The sequence below is a fragment of the Mesocricetus auratus genome, unplaced genomic scaffold, assembly GCF_017639785.1.
Source record: "Mesocricetus auratus isolate SY011 unplaced genomic scaffold, BCM_Maur_2.0 Super-Scaffold_100676, whole genome shotgun sequence".
Classification (NCBI taxonomy): domain Eukaryota; kingdom Metazoa; phylum Chordata; class Mammalia; order Rodentia; family Cricetidae; genus Mesocricetus; species Mesocricetus auratus.
The window spans coordinates 35,212,161-35,232,526 of record NW_024429266.1 but is presented as its reverse complement, the minus strand read 5'-3'; the positions used below and the strand labels follow the sequence as shown (position 1 = coordinate 35,232,526).

Here is a 20,366-nt window from a genome sequence, read left to right as displayed (position 1 = left end):
AGACAGAGGTTTTAGTCACCAGCCTTCAAGTCCACCTCACAGGCTACGGAACATTCACAGGAATGAAAACTCTAGAAACTCCATTTCTCAAATTCACTGCTTCAGCAGTGTGGATGTAATTTCTTTCACCCAGTCTCCAGTGGGAGGGAAGGTCATGTCCTTTTCTGTGTGGCAGCACCTTTTCTGTGTCTCTAAGCTGTGAACCCAACCCTACCTCACAATGCAGGGCCACTGAGATCAACCACGGGGCAGCCTGTGTGTTTCTGCCCTGGGTGACAGTAACAACTAAGTTCCTACACTTCTGCTTGATATGTGGCCACAGATGTCCCCTGGCCCTTACTCCAGCAGCGTCTGACAGTGTCTTGGACACCAAAACTTGAACTCAGCTCCTTCCTACATCAGAGGTCTGTGGTGGGAAGAAATGAACATACTTAGTGGGTGTCTTTCAATTAAATGGTTTTTTTCAACTATAAAAGACATTAACTGCCTTTGCTTATTTTACTTCTTGAGACAGGGTTTTCTGTGTAGCCCTGGCTGTCCTGGTACTCACTGTGGAGACCAGACTGATCTCAAACTCAGAGATCCACCAGCCTCTGCCTCCCAAGTGTTAGGGTGCTCCACCATGCCCTGCTATTAACTGTCATTTTATTTTATTACCTTTTCATTTATTCGTGCATTTGTGTGCATGAGTGTACACAGCTCCAGAGCACCCGGGGAGGTCAGGAGACAGCCTACAGGGGTCAGTTCTCTCTTTCCTCTGTGTGGGTTGTGCTAATTGAACACAGGCTGTCAGGGAAGTTACCTAACTCTGGCCTTCTCAGGCTCTCACCTGCATCTCTTACAATTTTTATTCTGGAGAATTGCTCACATGGATACCATGAAATACACTCATAAAGGCTGCCCATTTCACCCCTGAGCTGTCGCTCCAGCAATTACTTTGAAAGAAACATGGAGAAGTTTGAAAATGGATGCTTAGAGATGTTTTACCCCTATGTGTTATTATTATTATTATTATTACAAGTTTCCAAGTCTCAGATACTCTGTTATAGCGGTACAAACGGTAGGCAAGGGAAGACATAGACTGTGTCAAACAGGTCCCTCATACATTTTCCTTGAGTTGGAAAATGATCTCCCTCTAAGTTACTGACTAGTCCATGCTGGAAGCCAATCTGGAATTTGGGGGGGAGGGAGCAATGGAGACCAGAAATGAGCTCTGTAAGCATCCTACTCCTAAGATCTGCCTTTATCTATATATTTTAGCCATCTCCACAAACTGCAATTATGCATCAAGATGGGAATTTTTAATCATACTTCAGGAACATGCAATAGTGCAGACAAGGTGGGTTAAGAATTCACATGATGCTGTTGAGTAAACATTTTTTCCAGTTGGAATGGCTTCCTGGCCCTCCTGGGACTTTCTTGTTGGGGGAAATGACTGTCAGCCACAAATCTGCTTCTGGGCTCCACCTTCCTGCTGGCGTCAAGGGAGACTGACGCCAACAGCTTCCTTGCTTGAAATGTCTCCCCAGCTACAGCATCGGGGTCACACAGAGGTTAGAGCAGATGTGCTCTTTGCTGCTCCTGCTTAGTATTCAGGTTGCTTTTCTCTTGGGGGTTACCAAAGTAGGAAATAACTGAGAGGGAGATTAGAGGAGAGAGAGGATTGGGGCCTGAGCAGAGGATTCTGAATTTTATCAGACAGGGAAGAGCCTCAAGCTCACCATAAGGTCCTTCTAGGCAGAAATTGCCTCCCTCTTCTTAGCCTTGAAGTTCAATGTAGGGGCTGGAACCAAGAAGATAAGGACAGGGCGTTTGCTGTCATTCTTTCTCTCTGTACTGACTAATTTTATGTCACCTTGTCACAAGTAGAGCCATCTGAGAGTAGGAAACCTAAGTTGAGAAAATGCCCCCATAAAATGCGACTGTAGACAAACCTGTAGGGCATTTTCTTAATTAGTGATTGGTGGGGAAGGACCCAGTCCATTGCCAGGCTGGTGGTCTGGGGTGCTACAAGAAGGCTGACTGAGCAAGGCTTGGGGAGCAAGCCAATAAGCAGCACTCCTTCGTGGCTTCTGCGTCAGCCCCTGCCTCCAGGTTCCCGTCCTGCTTGAGTTCCTGTCCTGACTTCCTCCCGGGATGGACTACGGTTGTGGAAGCATAAGCCAAATAAACCCTTTCCTCCCCAACTTGCTCTTGGTCATGGTGTTCCATCATAGTAATAGTAACCCTAAATAAAACTAGTTGCTGCGAGGATAGTGGGTATTGCTGGGACAGACTGACCATGTTGCTTTTGGAAGAACTGTGGAAGGACTTTGGAGCTTTGGGCTAGAAAAGGCACTGGCTGTTGAGGGCTCAGTGGACTGTTCTGTAGGAACTTAGGAGTTAAGAGCGTTGAAAGCAGTGCAGACAATGGAGGCCCAGCTTGTGAGGTTTCAGAGGGAGGCAAAGACTGTACCGGGCCATTTGTGTGAAGAACCTGCGTGTCTGGCCAGCTGGAGCTAAAGAATCAGCTGTGACTAACAAGAGACTGGAAACACTGAAGGAAAACCTTTGCTTTGCTGGAACAATGGACGCTGGTTAGCTGGGGCTGGAGAATCAGCTGTGAATAAAAAGTTTCCAGCACCACTGAGGTGAAATCCAGTCAGCATATACAAGCTGTGTTCAGCGGCCGCCATGGTTGTATCTTGTGTGGTAGCTAAACTTGGCATGGGAAGAGTCTCCCAGGTGGTACTGGTTTTGAAGGCATAAAAGGTACGTGGCGAGCAGCTGAGGCTTGGTGCTGTGAGAGGCCAGGAGAGGCCCTTGGTGAAGGTGCAGCCTGAGTAACAGTGGAGCCCCAGGATCAAAGAGGTCATGGAGAAAAGCTAATGCTTTGTGCCGTGAAGAGAACCCAGGAAGACGCTGTTGGTGAAAGTGCAGCCCAACTACAGAAGATCCCGGCACTTGGCACTTTTGGAGATGCCAGTACCACAGGTTGACTGCCAGTAACAGTAGCCTTGGGGAGTGGAGCCAGCTGGAGCCTAGGGGAGCTGTGTGCGCTGCAGGGGCGGAGCTGGAGAAGGGACCCAAGCTCTTGGAGGAGCCCAGGAGATGGCGAGTGAATCCTAGCTTTTGGAATTGACCTATTTACATGGTTGGAGTTTGGTTTTGCTTTGTTCAGATTGTGACTGTGCCTTGGTTCTTTCCTCTTGAAGTAAGAAAGTTTTTAACTTATTTTTGATTTTATAAGAGCCCACAGTTGAGAGACTTTGAATTTTTTTAAAATTTATTTTACATTCCAACCACAGTTTCCCCTCCCTTCTCTCCTCTGGTTCCCCCCCTCCACCTCCTTTCTACGCCCCCACCCCCATCCACTCCTCAGAAAGGGTAAGGCCTCCCATGGGAATCAACAAAGCCTGGCATTCTAAGTTGAGGCAGGACCAGGCTCCTACCGCCTGCATCAAGGCTGAGCAAGGCATCCCACCATAGGGAATAGGTTCCAAAGAGCCAGTTCATGCACCAGGAATAGATCCTGGTTTTCACTAACAGATCAAGCTATTCAACTCTCACATACAGAGGCTCCCTAGCTGTCGGTCTAGTGTTGTTGTGCCCAAACTCTGAACCCCCAAATCACCAAGAGACCTGATCCAATGCAAAGACAGGGAGTCTTTAATTTTATGAGTTAACTCCCACGTCCAGGGCTGAAGCAGGTGGGGACCAGGAGGGACCTCCAGCAGCAGAGGGGCAGGGAATATATATTGGGGCAGAGCAAGGGGAGTGTCTGGGGTCCGCAGCAGTCTCAGGATTGGTGCACTTCTGGGCTTGGGCAACCGGTCCTGAGTTGATTGGTCAGCTGCCTCTGCAGCAAGGATGCTATGGCCTAGAGACCCTCCCAGGGTGGTTGCTATGCTCTGCGGTCCAGAGCCCACCAACTAACTTCTGATTAGTTCCTTGCCACACTAGTTTCTTAGTGACTAGAAGATCAGGCAAGGCTGGGAGCGTAGCACTTGTTGCTGAGTCAGGGGCCTTTGTCCTGCTGGGTCTTTTCTGCAGCCTGTCATGGCTGCCAAAGCAGGGGGCTGGGTGAGGGCCTGGGCCCTTCAGTGTCTGTGAGCTCCAGTGAGCTCTGGTCAACTGTCTCTGTGGGTTTCCCCATCATGATCTTGACCCCCCCATATAATCCCTCCTTCCTCTCTTCAACAGGACTCCTGGAGCTTGGTCCAGTGTTTTGCTGTGGACCTCTGCATCTGCTTCCATCAGTTACTGGATGTAGGCTCTATGATAATTAGTGTAGCCACCAATCTGATTATAGGAGATGGCCAGTTCAGACACCCTCTCCACTATTGCTAGAAGTCTTAGTTGGGGTCATCCTTGTGGCTTTCTGGGAGTTTCCCTGGTACCAGGTTTCTCCCTAACCCCATAATGGCTCCCTCTATCAAGATATCTTTCATTGCTCTCTCACCCTCAACATGGCCATCTCGATTCCTTATGTTCCCATTCCCCATCCTCTACACCCCCACCCCCAGTTTACACAGGAGATCTCCTCTATTTCCCCCCTCCCAGGGCAATCCACGTGTCCCTCTTAGGGTTCTCCATGTTACCTGGCTTCTCTGGGGCTGTGGATTGTAGCCTGGTTATCCTTTGCTTCACATCTACTATCCACTCAAGAGTGAGTACTTCCCTGTTTGTCTTTCTGGGTCTGTGTTATCTCACTCAAGATTATGTTTTCTAGTTTCATCCGTTTGCCTGCAAATTCCACTATACCATCGTTTTTAAAAAGAGATCTTGGATTTTATCTTTTTCCTTTTATTGAAAATAGATTTTTTTAAACCTACTAAATCCTGATTATAGTTTCCCTTTCCTCCACTCCTCCCAGTTCCTCTCCACTCCCCCCTCCTATCCAGATCCACTCCCTCTCTGTCTCTCATTAGAAAACAAACAGGCTTCTAAGGGACAGTAATATAACATAAAATAAAACAAAACTAACACTTCAGAATTGGACAAAACAAACAGGAGGAAAAGAGCCCAAGAAAAGGCACAAGAATCAGAGAACCACTCATTGGCACACACGGAATCCCATAAAAACAACAAACTTGAAACCATATTATACACGCAGAGGACCAGGTTGCTGCCCCCCCCCAAGCCCTGTGCATGCTGCCAGTCCTGCAATTCATGTGAGGTTTGCCATGTTGATTTAGAGGTCCCTCTGGCTCTTATTCTTTCTACTTCCTCTTCAGCAGGATTCCCTGTGCCCTGAGGGAGGGATTTGATGGCGACAGCCCCTTTAGGGTTGAGTGTTCCAAGTTCTCTCTCTCCCTCCTGGTCTGCCTCCTTCCCTCCCTCCCTCCTTCTCTCCCTCGAGCTCGATCCACCCCCCTTCTCCCCCCTCCTCTCTTTCTTTCTGCTTGCCTGGCTGTGGGTCTCTGTATTTGTATTTGTTCCCATCTGCTGCAGGAAGAAGCTTCTTGATGATGGCTGAGCAAGGAACTGATCTATGGGTATAGCAAAATGTCATTAGGAGTAATTTTTTTCTTTTTCCTTTTTTTTTTTTTTTACTTTTTAAAATTTAAATTAGAAACAAGCTTGTTTTACATGTCAATCCCAGTTCACTCTCCCTCTGGTTGTGGAAACAGTATTTGTCCCTACTGCAGGAAGTTGCTGTCCCAGCCTAGATACATGGGGAAGGTTCTAGGTCCTGCCCCAAAGATGTGACAGACTTGAATGATCCCCCATGGAAGGCCTCACCCTCCCTGGGGGAGTGCATGGGAGTGGGATGGGGGTCAGTGGGGAGTGTGGGAGGATGAGAGGAGATTGATATGCAAAATAAGATTGTTTCCAATTTAAATAAAAAATTTAAAAAGTAATAAAAAATGAGCCGGACATTGGTGGCACACGCCTTTAATCCCAGCACTCGGGAGGCAGAGGCAGGTGGATCTCTGTGAGTTTGAGAACAGCCTGGTCTACAAGAGCTAGTACCAGAACAGCCTCCAAAGCCACAGAGAAACCCTGTCTCAAAAAAAAAAAAGTAATAAGAAAATGGCTGAGTAACACTCCATTGTGTAGATATACCAAATTTTCCCTAGCCTTTCATTTGTTCAGGGACACTTAGGTTGTTTCCAACTGGGCTATTATGAATGTAACAGCAATGAACATGGTTGGGCAAGTGTCTCTGGGGTGGAATGAAGTGTCCTTTGGGTACAGCTGGGTCTTGAGGTAGATCTACTTTCAGCTTCCGAGGAACTGCCACACGGATTTCCATAGTGGCTGTACAAGTTTGCACTGGCATCAAGAGCAATCCTCCCTATCATGAGCTATTGCTTGTATTATTGGTCTTAGCCATCCTGACAAGTGGAATTTCAAAGTAGTTTTGATTTTCATTTCCCTGATGCCTAAGGATGTTAAACATTTAAATATTTCTCAGCCATTTGAGTTTCCTCTTTTGAGAATTCTCTGTTAAGAGCCCCATTTTAACTGGGTTATTTGTTTTCTTGTCATCTAGTTTTTTGTTTTTTTTTTTAGATATCAGCCCTCTATCAGACTCATAGTTGGTAAAAATCTTTTCCCATTTTGTTGGCTGCTGTTTTGTCTAGATGATGGTGTCCTTTGCCTTATAGAGGCTTCTCAGTTTCATGAGGTACCATTTACTACTAATTGTTGACCTTAGTGCCTGCACTATTGGTGTTCTGTTCAGAAAGTCTTCTCATGTGCCAGTGAGTTCAAGGCTACTCCCCACTTTCTCTTCTGTCAGGTTCAGTGTATCTGGTGTTGTGTTGAGCTCTTTGGTCCATTTGAAATTGAGTTTTGTTCAGGGTGATAAGTATGGATCTATTTGGAGACTTCTACATACAGCTGTTCAGTTAGACCAGCACTATTTGTTGAAGATGCTGTCTTTTTCCTGTGTGTATTTATGGCTCTTTATCAAAAATCAGTTTTCCATAGGTATATGGATTTATGTCTAGGTCTTCAATTAGATTCCATAAACCAACATCTGTTTTTGTGCCAATAGCATGCTGTTATTATTATCATAGCTCTGTAGTACAATTTTAAATCTGTGATAGTATGCCCACCAAAGTTCTTTTATTACTCAGAATTGTTTTAGCTTTGCTAAAATTGTTTTAGATTTTCATGTTTCCATATGAAGCTGAAAATTGTCCTTTCAAGATCTTAAAGAATTGTGTTGGGATTTTGATGGGGATTTCATTGAATCTGTAGATTGCTTTGATAGGGTGGCCAGTTTTACTATGTTAATCCTACTAATTAATCCTTGAGCATGAGAGATTGATCCATCTCCTGATATCATCTTCAGTTCTTTCTTCAATGACTTGGAGTTTTAAAACATACAGTCTTTCACTTGCTCAGTTAGAGTTACCTTAAAATATATTATTTCAGGCTATTATTGGTCCTTACTTTTAGCTGTCTTGAGGTTATTGAGAAGGGTATTGCTTCCCTGTATTTTTTTCTCAATCCATTTGAAATTTTTATATAGGAGGGCTACTGAGTTTTTTGAGTTAATCTTGTATCCTGCCATTTTACTGAAGGTGTTTATCAGCCGTAAGAGTTCCTGGGTAGAATTTTTCGGGGTCACTTATGTAAACTATCATATCATCTGCAAACAGTAAAAGTTTGACTTCTTCCTTTCCAATTTGTATCCCCTTGATCTCCTACATTTGTCTTATTGCTCTAGATAAAACTTCAAGTACTAAATTGAATAGATATGGAGAGAGTGGACAATCTTCTCTTGTTTCTGATTTTAGTGGAATTGCTTTGAGTTTCTCTCCACTTTAAATTGATGGTGGCTATGGGCTTGCTGTCAACTGCCTTTATTGAGTTGAGGTATGTCCCTTGTGTCCTAATCTCTCCAAGACTTTCATCATGAAGGACTGATGGATTTTGTTAAAGGTATTTTCAGCACCTAATGAGATGATCTTATGTTTTATTTCTTTCGGTTTGTTTATATGGGGAATTACATTTACGGATTTACACACATTGAACCATCCCTGCATCTCTGGGAAGAAGCCTACTTGATCATGGTGGATGATCCTTTTGATACATTCTTGGATTTGGTTTACAAGTATTTTATTGAATATTTTTGCATCTATGTTCACAAGGGAAATTGTAGACAGAAACTCCATCTACAGGAAATTAGTCTGTAATTATCTTTCTTTGTTGGGTCTTTATGTGCTTATGGGTATTGGCGTAACCATGGCCTCATAATGTGAAGTAATTGAGGAATATTGGCATTAACTCTTCTTTGGAAGTCTGGTAGATGCACTAAAGCCATCTGGTCCTGAGCTTTTTTTGGTTTGGAGACTTTTAATGACTGCTTCTAATTCACTAGTGATTCTAAGTCTATTTAAATAGCTTATCTGATCTTGATTGAACTTTGGTAGGTGGTACCTATCCAAAAAAATCTCTATTTATTTTAGATTTTCCAATTTGATGGGAGTACAGGGTTTTAAAGCATGTCCTTATGATTCTCTGGATTTCCTTGGTGCCTATTGTTATGTCCCCCTTTTCATTTCTGATTTTGTTAATTTGAATATTCTCCCCTGGACTTTTAGATAATTTGAATAAACGTTTTCTCAATCTTAATGATTCATCTTTTCAATTTTAATGATTAATCAAAGAACAAACTATTTCTTCATTGTATGTTTTTTTTTTTTTGTTTGCTGCTGTTGTTTCTAGTTTGTTGCTTTCAGTCCTGACTTGGACTGTTTCTTTAGGTGTGAGTTCTTCCTTTTATTCTAGAGCTTTCAGGTATGCTGTTGAGTTACTAGTATGAGATCTCTCCAGGTTTTTCTTTTTATGTAGGTACTTAGTGCTATGAACTTTCCTCTTAGAATCAACTTCACTGAGTCCATAAGTTTGGGTATGCTGTATATTCATTTTAATTTAGAAAGCCTTTCATTTCTTAATTTCTGTCTTGACCCACTGTTTTATTCAGAAGAGCTTTTCAGTTTTCATGTGTTTGTAAGCATTCTGTTGTTTCTGATATCCAGCTTTATTTAATCTGTGATGGTCAGACAGGACTCAGGGTATTGTTTTAATTTTCTTGTGTCTGTTAAGACTTGCTTTGCGCCGGGTGGTGGTGGCGCACGCCTTTAATCCCAGCACTCGGGAGGCAGAGGCAGGCGGATCTCTGTGAGTTCGAGGCTGGGCTGGACCGATAGCCTCCAAAACAATACAGAGAACCCCTGCCTCATAAAAACCAAAAAAAAAAAAAAGGCTTGCTTTGCATCTGAATATATGGTAAATTTTGAATAAAGTTCCATAAGCTTCTGAGAAGAAGGTATATTCTTTTGTGTTTGGGTGAAATGTTCTGTAAATATTTGTTAGGTCCACTTGGTTTATAACATCTGTTAGCTCTGGCATTTCTCTGTCCAGTTTTTGTCTGGATAATCTATTGGTGAGAGTTAGGTATTGAATTCTCCCACTATCAGAGTGTAAGAGTCAATATGAGACTTAAGATGGTTCTTTTACAAACTAGGGTGCCCTTTGTTTGGGCCATAGATGTTAAGAATTACAATGCCCTTTTGGTAGATTTTTCCTTTGAGTATGTGACTTCCTTTTACACTGAGATTATTTCACATAAATGGATCTAAGAAGCAAATCAAAACTTGACTTCAAATCAAAACTAAATAGAAGAGATAGTGAAGGACACATATTGATTCTCACACACTGATAGTGGGAGATTGGGAGTTCCAGGTAAATGCACTTCTGGGTATTAGGAGCTGAGATTTGAGAGTGGGGATGGGCTGAGAGTCTTGAGGGTTCCCTAGGAGGCAGGAAAGCTGTATGTTCTAACAGGATCTTCTCAGTCCCCTGGGATTGGGGGCAGAGAATGCAGAGGGGCCACAGCAGAAGATCTGCTACAGAGCTGGGGCTGAGAATGGGAAATTGAACTTAAAGGAATGGAGAGAGAGAGGTGACCATCTGCAGGTAGTCTGCCTTGCTGGCCAAAGTGACCTGCAGGTACCCAGAGAATGCCTGTTGGAGTTGGGAGCTGGGATAAAGTAATGTTTGGGGGAAGGAAGTTTGGAGTGGAAGATCTGTGGGGTCCACTGGAGAGTGGGGAGGAGGTAGCTGCTGCAGATGGTCTGCTGTAGAGCAGGAGATGAGACTGGGGGATTAGACTTGGAGGAGCTGAGGGAGGGCTGAAGATTTGCTGCTTCCCTGGCCAAAGTGACCCGTGGGTTCCCAATGAATGCCTGAGATTTTGAATTTTAAAAGAAAGTTTTTTCAGTGCAATCCCCATCAAAATACCAGCACAATTCTTCACAGACCTTGAAAGAACAATTCTCAACTTTATATGGAAAAGCAAAAGACCCAGGATAACCAAAACAACCCTTTTCAACAAAGCAATGTCTGGAGGCATCACCATCCCTGAGTTCAAGCTCTATTATAGAGCTATAGTCCTGAAAATAGCTTGGTATTGGCACAAAAATAGACAGATAGACCAATGCAATCAAATTGAACACCTTGATATTAGCCCACACATATATGAACACCTGATTTTTGACAAAGAAGCTAAAATTATACAATGGAAAAAAGAAAGCATCTTCAACAAACGGTGCTGGCATAACTGGATGCTGGCATGTAGAAGACTGCAGATAGATCCATGCTTATCGCCATGCACAAAACTTAAGTCCAAATGGATCAAAGACCTCAACATAAATCCAGCCACACTGAACCTCTTAGAAGAGAAAGTGGGAGGTACCCTTGAATGAATTGGTACAGGAGACTTTCCTGAACATAGCACCAGTAACACAGACACTGAGATCAGCAATTCATAAATGGGACCTCCTGAAACTGAGAAGCTTCTGTAAGGCAAAGGATACAGTCAACAAGACAAAAAGGCAGTCCACAGAATGGGAAAAGATACTCACCAGCCCAACATCTGACAAAGGGCTGATCTCCAAAATGTACAAAGAACTCAAGAAACAAATCCCCAAAACACCAAAGGATCCAATTAAAAAGTGGGGTACAGAACTAAATAGAGAATTCTCAATAGAGGAGTCTAAAATGGCTGAGGGACACTTAAAGTACTCAACATCCTTAGCCATTAGGAAAATGCAAATCAAAACAACTCTGAGATACCATCTTACTCCTGTCAGAATGGCTAAAATCAAAAACACCAATGACAGTTTATGCTGGAGAATATGTGGAGAAAGGGGAACACTCCTACACTGCTGTTGGGAATGCCAACTTTTACATCCACTTTGGAAATCAGTATGGAGATTCCTCAGGAAAATGGGAATCAGTCTACCATAAGACCCAGCAATTCCACTCTTAGGCATATACCCAAAAGATGCACATTCATACAACAAGGACGTCTGTTCCACTACGTTCTTAGCAGCATTATTTTTAATAGCTAGAACCTGGAAACAACCTAGATGCCCCTCAACTGAAGAATGGATAGAGAAAATATGGTACATTTACACAATGGAGTACTACTCAGTGGGAAAAAAACAACAACAATGGAATCTTGAAATTTGCAGGCAAATGGATGGCACTAGAAGAAACCATCCTGAGCGAGGTAACTCAGTAACAAAAAAGATAAACATGGTATTTATTCACTCATATATGGATTTTAGACATGGATCAGGGGAGTGCCAGCCTACGATCCCACTGCTAGAGAGTCTGGGAAACAGGGAGGACCCTAAGAGAGATATGCATGGTACCCCAATTGAGAAGGGAAATGGGACAGAAGGGGAGAGAAGAGGAGGGGAGAGGAGGACATGGAGGAGCAGAAAGGTTGAGTCAGTGGAAGAACAGAGGAGAACAGGATGAGAGATACCATAATAGAGGGAGTCATTATAGGTTTGAGGAGAGATCTGGCACTAGTGTGATTTCCCAAGATCTACAAGGATGGTACCAACTGGCAAACTAAGCAATAGTGGAGAGGCTACCTTAAAAGCCCTTCCCTAATAATAAGATTGAGGACTACCTTATATGCCATCCTAGAGCCTTTATCCAGTGGCTGATGGAAGCAGAGACAGACACCCACAGCTAAACAGTGAACTGAACTCCAGAAACCCAGTTGCAAAGAGGGAGGAGTGATGAGCAAAGGGGTCAAGACCAGGCTAGTGAAACCCACAGAAACAGCTGACCTGAACAAGGGGAAGCTCATGGACCCCAGACTGAGAGGCCAGTATGGGACTTATCCAGACCCCTTAAATTTGGGTGTCAGTGAGGAGGCCTTGGCAATCTATGGAGCCTCAGATAGGAGATCAGTATTTATCCCTGGCATATGAATGGACTTTGGGAGCCCATTTCCACAATGAGGGATGCTCTCTCATCCTGGACACATGGGGGAGGGCCTAGGCCCTGCCCTGGATGAAATGATAGACTCTGGAGATCCCCCATGGAGGGCCTCACTCTCCCTGGGGAGCAAAGTAGGGATTGGGTGGGGGGCCAGAGAGGGGCAGGGGAGGAGGGGAGGGAGAGGGAGCTGGGATTGACATGTGAAACAAGTTTGTTTCTAATTTAAATAAAAAAATTTAAAAAGAGACTATATTTTTTTTACAAAGACTGAACTTTTAAAGTGTTTGAATCCATAAGAGCTGTGGGACTTAAGTTTTTGGTGTTTAATATTTGAGATATTTATTAATGTGCAATTTTTGGGATGAGTGTCATCTGCCAAGGGGTCGATTGTCCTAGCTAATTTTATGTTATCTTGACACAGGCTAAAGTCATCTATGAAGAGGGAACCCCAGGTTGGAAAATGACTCCAATATATCGGTTGTAGGCAAGCCTGTAGATTGTTTACTTAATTAGGGATTGATGTGGGAGGACCCAGCCCACTGTGGCCAGAGACTGCGCCTGTTTTTTATGTATAGGAGACAGCTGACCACATATGTTACCACACTTACCTCTTAGCTCAGGTCAGCTCTCAATCTCCCCTGCCCTTTCTCCTCTTGGTTGAAGGCCCTCTGCTGCTTCATCCCTGAATGGTTATGAGGATTGCTTGTTGAAATGCCAGCAACTGAAGGATTTAAGCTGAAATGCAGATGGGATGGATATCATGAGCTCCATCTTAGATATGTTAAGTTTGAAATATCTGGATATTTGAGTGATGAGATCAAGTGGGCATTTAAGTCATCTTGGGAGAGGGATCTTGGCTGGTTTTACAAAGGCAGGAGTCCTCAGGATAGAGGTCATGGTTAAAACCACAGCCTAGCATGCTTTAATCCATGGGGTGAGTTCTGGTACCCTGGGACACTAAGACGGAGAGGAAAAGAGAACTCTGAAAGATGCCAAGGCTTGAGCAAGAGAAGAAGAAATCCTAGAGGTCCTGGATGAGGGGATGGAGGAAGTGTGGTTAAGCACTTCACATGCTGACAGGCAGGGCAGGGTGACTGGGCTGACTGGTGGGTTGGGTGATGTGCTCCCCAGAGACCTTGGCAGGCAGAGTTTCAGTAGTGTGTGGAATCGGGAAGGCTTAAGGGGGAACTGGGGAAGCACGAGAAGGGACTTCAAGAGACCCTGTTTGGGTCCTGTCACTTCTTTCTAAATGTGAGTCTGGGTAGACTACTTAGCTTTCTGATCGTCAAGTCCCCTATAAAAGTAGAGCTGTAGTAGGAGTGTTGGGAAGATCAAATATATAGAAAGTATGTCATTGTGATAGTTCATATTGCCAATTTGACAGGATCTAGAATCACCTGAGGCAAGCCTGTGGGCACATCTGCACTGCACATGCCCAATATTAATCTAGCTCATATTAACACTGGGCATGCCTGCAGGGATTTCTTGGTGGCAGTTACTGAAGTTGGTGGGTCTGCCCTGTAAGCACCTTCCTGTGAGCCCAGATGCAATGTCTGATGGGGAAGCTTTGTGTTTTCAGTTTGTCTTGTTTTGGTTTTTGCCTTCTTGCCTTCCTGTTATTCATCTATGCTATTGTTTCTGTTGCCACTGCCACCGATGTCCTCCTCGGACACTAGAGTCTAGCTTCTTCAGCCCTCCTATGTGGTCCCGGGGAATCCAATCTCAAGAGTGAGCAGCGACATTCTCCACCATTCTCAGCTATTGCTGGACTACCCAGACCATAGAGTGTAAGTCAATCTAGCTTCTTTTCAGGATATATTCCTTCTATCAGATCGATTTCTCTGGAGAGTCCTAATATAGTTATATAATAAGTGTGTAGTAAAGAGATATTAACCTCACTATGACACAGTATTAATTTCTGCCATGTTTGGGCAACATACTTAACTTTTCTCTGCCTCAGCTGCCCGTACTATAACACACACGTAGGTGACTGTCAGAACTAGGTTTTGCCTTTCTCCTGTGGTTAGGTGGTGCTGGAGGACAGGCCCTGCTGCCAACGGCGTGGAAGCCACGAGAGCACGAGGTCTTCTGTCACAGAATATAGAATGCCTGCAGGTTCTGTGAGCCATTCTGAGAAAAACCTGCCCCCAGAGAACTGCACACATGTTGTGCCAGGTTCTCGGAATCCCAGAGACTGACCCAAGGAGTCGACACTTCTGAGGCAAAAGCAAAAGGTTTCTTTTTATTGTTCAAACTGGCCAGCTTGGATCTCACCCCATGGGGGAGGGAGGGAATGAGATGCCAACCAGCCAAAAAGAGAAACTTTTAAAGGGAAAAAGGGAAGGGGAGTCCTGAGACCACAAGTCTCAGTTCGCAAGGTTCCCATGGTTACAGAGAGCACACAAAGTTCCCATATGAGGTTATCATGAAATGAAGGGCCTTGAAGAAGACAGTAACTGTCACCTGGCTAGGTAAACTTAATTGCCACATTTGTGGGCTAGGGGCTTATTACCAGAGCATATCCTGTGATCTAAAAGTTTTACGACCCATAGGTCAAGAGGCTATCTGGTTCCCAGTCTTCTCAAGAAAAGGGGATGGGGCAGATGTTGGCGCAGCTGCTCCTGAGTTCGAAATTCTGGTCACATACTCGGTGATCAGAGTGCTCTCTCTCTCTCTCTCTCTCTCTCTCTCTCTCTGTCTCTCTGTCTCTCTGTCTCTCTGTCTCTCTGTCTCTCTCTCTCTCAGCCTAAACATTTATGCCTTTTAGTTATTAATTTTTCCATCACACACATACCACACCTGAAATAAGAACTCCCCCTTCCCCCACAATCCCTTGACCACTCCACATGTGCAACATACGTGTTCTACACATAACTGCACCCTCAGCCTGAGAAAATCCTTTTGGAGATTCAAAGGCATGTCTATATCGTAGAATTTTATGTTCTGCGTGCACTGGAAGTGTATAAAGTACCAACCCAAGGCCTAATGGAAGATGACAGCAGATTTTGTTTTTCTCTTGGCTAGTGTTTGTAGTTTCCAAATGTAATTAAGGCCTTGTTAGGGTTTTCCAACCTCTTCCAAGGAATAAACTCAGAGTTTTGATGGCAATTTCTGTAAAAGGTGGAATTCTCTGGCTATTTCCCTTTGGGTAAAATTAGAAAATAAAATTGAAAACGTGAGATCACCCTATGAGAATTACCAGGCTCTGTTTCCAAAAGAACTCACTCGGAAGTCGCTTAACCATTTTTTTCCAGGTGGAAAACAACTGGCTGGAAAGTTCTGAGCTGCATGCCTAACCTGAAACACTAACAGAACTTCCGAGGCGAGGCTGCGCAGAGCGCTTGTCCTCGAGCGCCTCCTAACGGCAAGGGAACAGCAAAACCCAGCCTCGAAACGTTTCCACTTGACCTTTAGAGCCAACAAGCCATGACTTGGTTAGTCTACTCATCAAGTCTACTCAGGGGAGTAATTCAAACCCGATTCCATCCCCTCTCCCTCACTGAGCAGCCTCTCCAGAAGGAGCAGTTTGTTCATTGGGGACAGAGGGATAGAGCACATGCTAAGCAGTGCCACCTAGGCACCCTGGGCTCTACCAGCGCCTTTCAAACACAGCAGGAAGTGCAGTGTGCTAAAGTTCCAATCGTTACCCTTCTCTCTTGTCCAACTGCTGTCCCATGAGCAAACCCTGAGAGCAGCTCCTGGCTTCTGGGAATGTCGTTGCCACACTGTCCAGGGCCAAACATTATGTCCCCCTGTTGTGAGCAGAGCCAAAAGCCGTCTGGATTCAGATCCATGGCTCACATCAAATCTGTACAGCACACAGTGGGAAAATACTACCATGGAAGATAAGAGAATATAGAGTTTCAAACCCAGGACCCTGATTCAGCTATTTAAAAGAGACAGGCTTTACAGCACTGCAGTTATCACTGTGTTCCCAGGACAGCTGGCCTGGGGGCTAAGCCTTGACCCATTGCAGTGGCTCACTGCCTGAGAGGAAAGGGGACTCCAGGAGCAGGAAGGAGAGAGGACGCTGGTGGGGAGTGTCATGGGACATTAGGGAAGTCTCTGGTTCAGTTGGTGTGTTTGCATTCCCCCACACCCCGAGATTCTCCATAAGGTTTTGTGAGTAGCATTGGGAGCTGGCATGTAGTTGGGTTCAGCATTCTGCACGGTGGCTGTCAGCCTGCTGCTCATTAGAGCTATGTGGAATGTGGTCCAAGTGGGACATTCATAGATACATACATACATAATATGTACGTACACACATACATACATACATACATACATACATACATACATACGAGGGAAGTTTTTGAAAACTCCCAAGAGATGCAAATGCAAGGTGAGACTTACAAGTTGCTGCTGGACCTGCCACTTGGATAATGTTTTTAAACACATTTTAGTTCTTTGGAGATCCACCCATGAAGGGACCTCACCCTCCCTGGAGAGTGGAGTGGGGATTGGGTGGGGGGCTAGGGGGTTGGTGGGGACGGGGGAGGAGGGGAGGAAGAGGGAGCTGGGATTGACATGTGAAGCAAGCTTGTTTCTAATTTAAATAATAAGAAAAATCAAAAACATTTTAGTTGTTATATGAAGACATAAAGGCATACATATTAATGGGGGTACCTTCCGTGTAATGTTCAATACAAGTATACATGTGCAATGTTCACCTCAGGCCAAACAAATCTCCTCAAACCCTTGCCTAAAAGCCCTTGTTCTGGCTTTTAGAAATGCACCTCACTCTTTTATTGCTATCCCATAGTGCAACAGCAAAGCAGAACTTCTTGCTCCTGACGGACTCAGTATCCACTGATCAGCCTCCCTCCTTTCCCTTTCCCTTTCCCTCCCTCCTCCCTCCCATTCTCCCTCCCTCCCATTCTCCCTCCCTCCCTCCTTTCCCCTTCCCCTTTCCCTCCCTCCCTCCCTCCTTTCCCCTTTCCCTCCCTCCCTCCCATCCTCCCTCCCTCCCATTCTCCCTCCCTCCCATTCTCCCTCCCTTCCAAGGACCTGGTAATAATAGCCCACACTCACCTTCTAGGAGTGAGACCATACAGTACTTGTCTTCCAATGCATTCCATTTTAACACAATGAGTTTCCCGTCCATCTTTGCCAAACAAGAATCCCTTCCCCACTCCCTCCCTCTTGTGGCCCTTGTGGCCGAGTGCAGTCTTGAACTTGTGAGTTCAAGCTAAGCTGCCATTTCAGCCCTTGACCACAGCCACACATACCACACCCAGGCAATTTCATTCTTTATATATGAATGAATATATTTCCACTGTGTATGTGCACCACATTTTAAAATCCATTCATTTGGTGATTGACACTTTGCTTTTAAGATCTCTTGGTTACTGAAAAGAACCCTTCAATGAAGCATTGATGGCTCTTCCACGTACTGATTTTATTTCTTTTGCATATACACACAGTAGTGAATTGCTAACTTATGTGGCACTTCTTTAACTTTTGAAGAATCCCAATGCTATCTTTATGACTATAGCAACTTATATCCCAACAGTGAGCAATGGTTCTGTTTTTGCTGTACCCTCACTGGCATTAAGTTTGGTCTTTTTGGAGTAAGGTGGTAACTTTCAGTTTTATTTGTATTTCCCTGATGAGTCCTGGTGTTAATATTTTATTCATAGAGAAAATATGTATTTGTTTAAGAAGTATCTATCTAGACCTGCTACCAATTTTGAAATTGGGTTCTTCTTGATAATTTTTTTAATTCCTTTGAATTCTGGGTGTCAGACGAATAGTTTGCAAGTATTTTCTCCCATCCCATAGGGCACAACTGCACCTGCTGATTTTCCATGCAGAATTTCTTGTTCGTGTATATTAAGCATTTTTGTACAATATGTGTTCTTATTTTTTAATTGAAATTTATTTTAGACAGTATATTCTGATCATGGTATCCCCTCCCCATCTCCTCCTAGACCCTTCCCACCTCAGCGCTGGGACCTCATCTGGCTTGAACTTGTGCAGGTCCTGTGCTGCTGCCAAGTCTCTGAGTTCATACGTGCATCAGTCTCTGTCATGTTTAGAAGAGGGTTTCCTTGGTGTCTTCATCCTCTCTGGTTCTTACACTCTTTCTGGCCCCTCTTCCAACATAGCTGATTTCATTGGAATCTGTTATAACAACTCTTTTCACCTCCAATTTTACCAATTTTTAGTTAGTTTAGTTAGAAATTAGATTAATTTTTCATTAGGGTTTGGTGGCTTCTTGTTTTTCTAGAGAGTTGGTGCACCATTAGGATTTGAGTTTTTTTTTAAATATGGGTACTTACAGCTATAATCATTTCTCTCAAGATGGCCTTGGTAGTGTCCCAGAATTGTCCTCATTTCCACTTGATTCTTTTACTCTCTGGATTCTTAAATGTGGTCTCTTGAATGTATTCTAGACTTCTTGGCACTTTTGTCCATTAATGTTCTTCTTTGTGTACATTCATATATATTATTGCTGTGTGACTTTGTTTGATCATCTCTGTTTCTCTTGCTTTCTGATGTGTTATTTGTTTGATTTTCTCATTTTAAGAATTTCTGGGCCGGCATTGGTGGCACATGCCTTTAATCCCAGCACTTGGGAGGCAGAGGCAGGTGGATCTCTGTCAGTTTGAGGCCAGCCTGGTCTACAGAGCAAGTTCCAGGACAGCCTCCAAAGCCACAGTGAAACCCTGTCTCAAAAAAAAAAAAGAATTTCTGATTCTTTCAGTTTCCTTGCTGAATTTTTCTTCCTGTTTAACTTTTTTTCTCCAACTTGTTAATCGCTTTAATTATTTTGTTAGCTTTCTTGCCTAGGTCCTGGTTGTGGGGGATCTATCAGAGAAGACTGCTCAGATGTGGGTTTAAGCCAATAGAAAGTTTCTATTAGCTGGCCAGTTACTACAATGGGTATTCAGGATCCCACTGTAGCCCTCAACCTTTCTCTGGGTGAGCTTTTAAGCACAAAACCATGTCCTGGGTTGACATACTTCAGTTAACAAGAACAGTTAGCCAAAGCAGAACTACAGAAGCCAAAAAGCAAGGTTAGTTCATTTTGAGACTTTCCCAGAACTGTGGACTTTGATGGATTGGGCCTTTGTTTTCGATGCCAAGGTGATGTTGTCTATGTGCTGAGTTTTGTGACCTGAATGGTACTTCCATCATGGAGTCAATTGTGCTAATGATGTCTGAGACTGTTACAGTCCTCCCTCAGTTCATTTAGTAATGCTCTGGTCTAGGTCTTGAGTTAACTTTTCTGTTTATGTGAGTTTTCCATTTGGTCACTGATCCTTTTAAAAAGTAGGACTCCAGAATCTCTTTCTGGTATTTCTATGATTTCATCACCTTTGTTTTCTGGGGCTGAGGGGCTCAGTTTGTGGGAGCATCACACCGGAGCAGTTTCATATTCACGCTCTCAGTTTGTGGGAGCATCACCCTGGAGCAGTTTCATATTCAATGTTCCTCTGCCATGTTTTGAATTTCTCTTGGAATGTATGTGTCTCCTGGCTTAGTTTTTTCACTTCCCCGACTGTTTTCGTTTATTTTGTGTAAGTCCTCCTGTGGTTTGTCTTCATCTGGATTCAGGCTCAGAGGGAAAGCCAACTGCAGCAGCAACTCTGGTGGCTTGACAGCAGTCCCAGTGTCGATACTTGTGATCTTCATCTGGTCAACAATGGCTGTCTCCTGATGGAAAGTCCAAGAACCCGACAGTTGTTCAATCCATAAGGCTGGATGTCTCAGTCAGTCTTTGGTACACATTGGAAAGCAGGAGAAGCAGGCTGTGATGCCTGTGAAGGAACGCCTCAGCAGCAGGGTAGATGAGCTTGCCAGCGAGAGTAAGAACGAGCAGATAAAAAAAATGAAAGCCTCTTTCTTCCAGGCCCTATATATCCACTGCCACTAGAAGGTGTGGCCCCAAGTTAGGGTGGGGCTTCCACTTCAAATAATTCAGTCAAGAAAAAACCCCACAGGCTGCATGGGGTTTTAGTTCATTCCAGATGGAGTCAAGCTGACAGCCAAGAGTAGCTAGCACACCTTCCCTCCCCAAACTCCTCCCATATCGACCCTATCCTCCAGCCTCTCTTCCCCTCCCTCATTGAGTATAGCGTCTGTTGCCCATTGCCATTGGGTCACAATGCAGTCAACCC

The 20,366-nt window shown here is 44.2% G+C and overlaps 2 long non-coding RNA genes across 3 annotated transcripts; one reads left to right on the top strand and one right to left on the bottom strand.

Moving 5' to 3' along the window:
* Positions 1-1,326: 1,326 nt before the first annotated feature.
* On the bottom strand, positions 1,327-14,277 carry LOC121137117. Of its 2 annotated transcripts, none has more exons than XR_005874344.1 (3): positions 14,184-14,277; positions 12,852-12,978; positions 1,327-1,783 (listed from the first exon to the last, which is right to left on the bottom strand). It is a non-coding gene; the product is annotated as an uncharacterized LOC121137117 (long non-coding RNA). The 2 variants fall into 2 exon arrangements; XR_005874343.1 differs by lacking the exon at positions 1,327-1,783 and adding an exon at positions 5,432-5,471.
* Positions 13,919-15,955, top strand: LOC121137118. The gene is made up of 3 exons (XR_005874345.1): positions 13,919-14,030; positions 14,271-14,477; positions 15,498-15,955. It is a non-coding gene; the product is annotated as an uncharacterized LOC121137118 (long non-coding RNA).
* Positions 15,956-20,366: the final 4,411 nt, after the last annotated feature.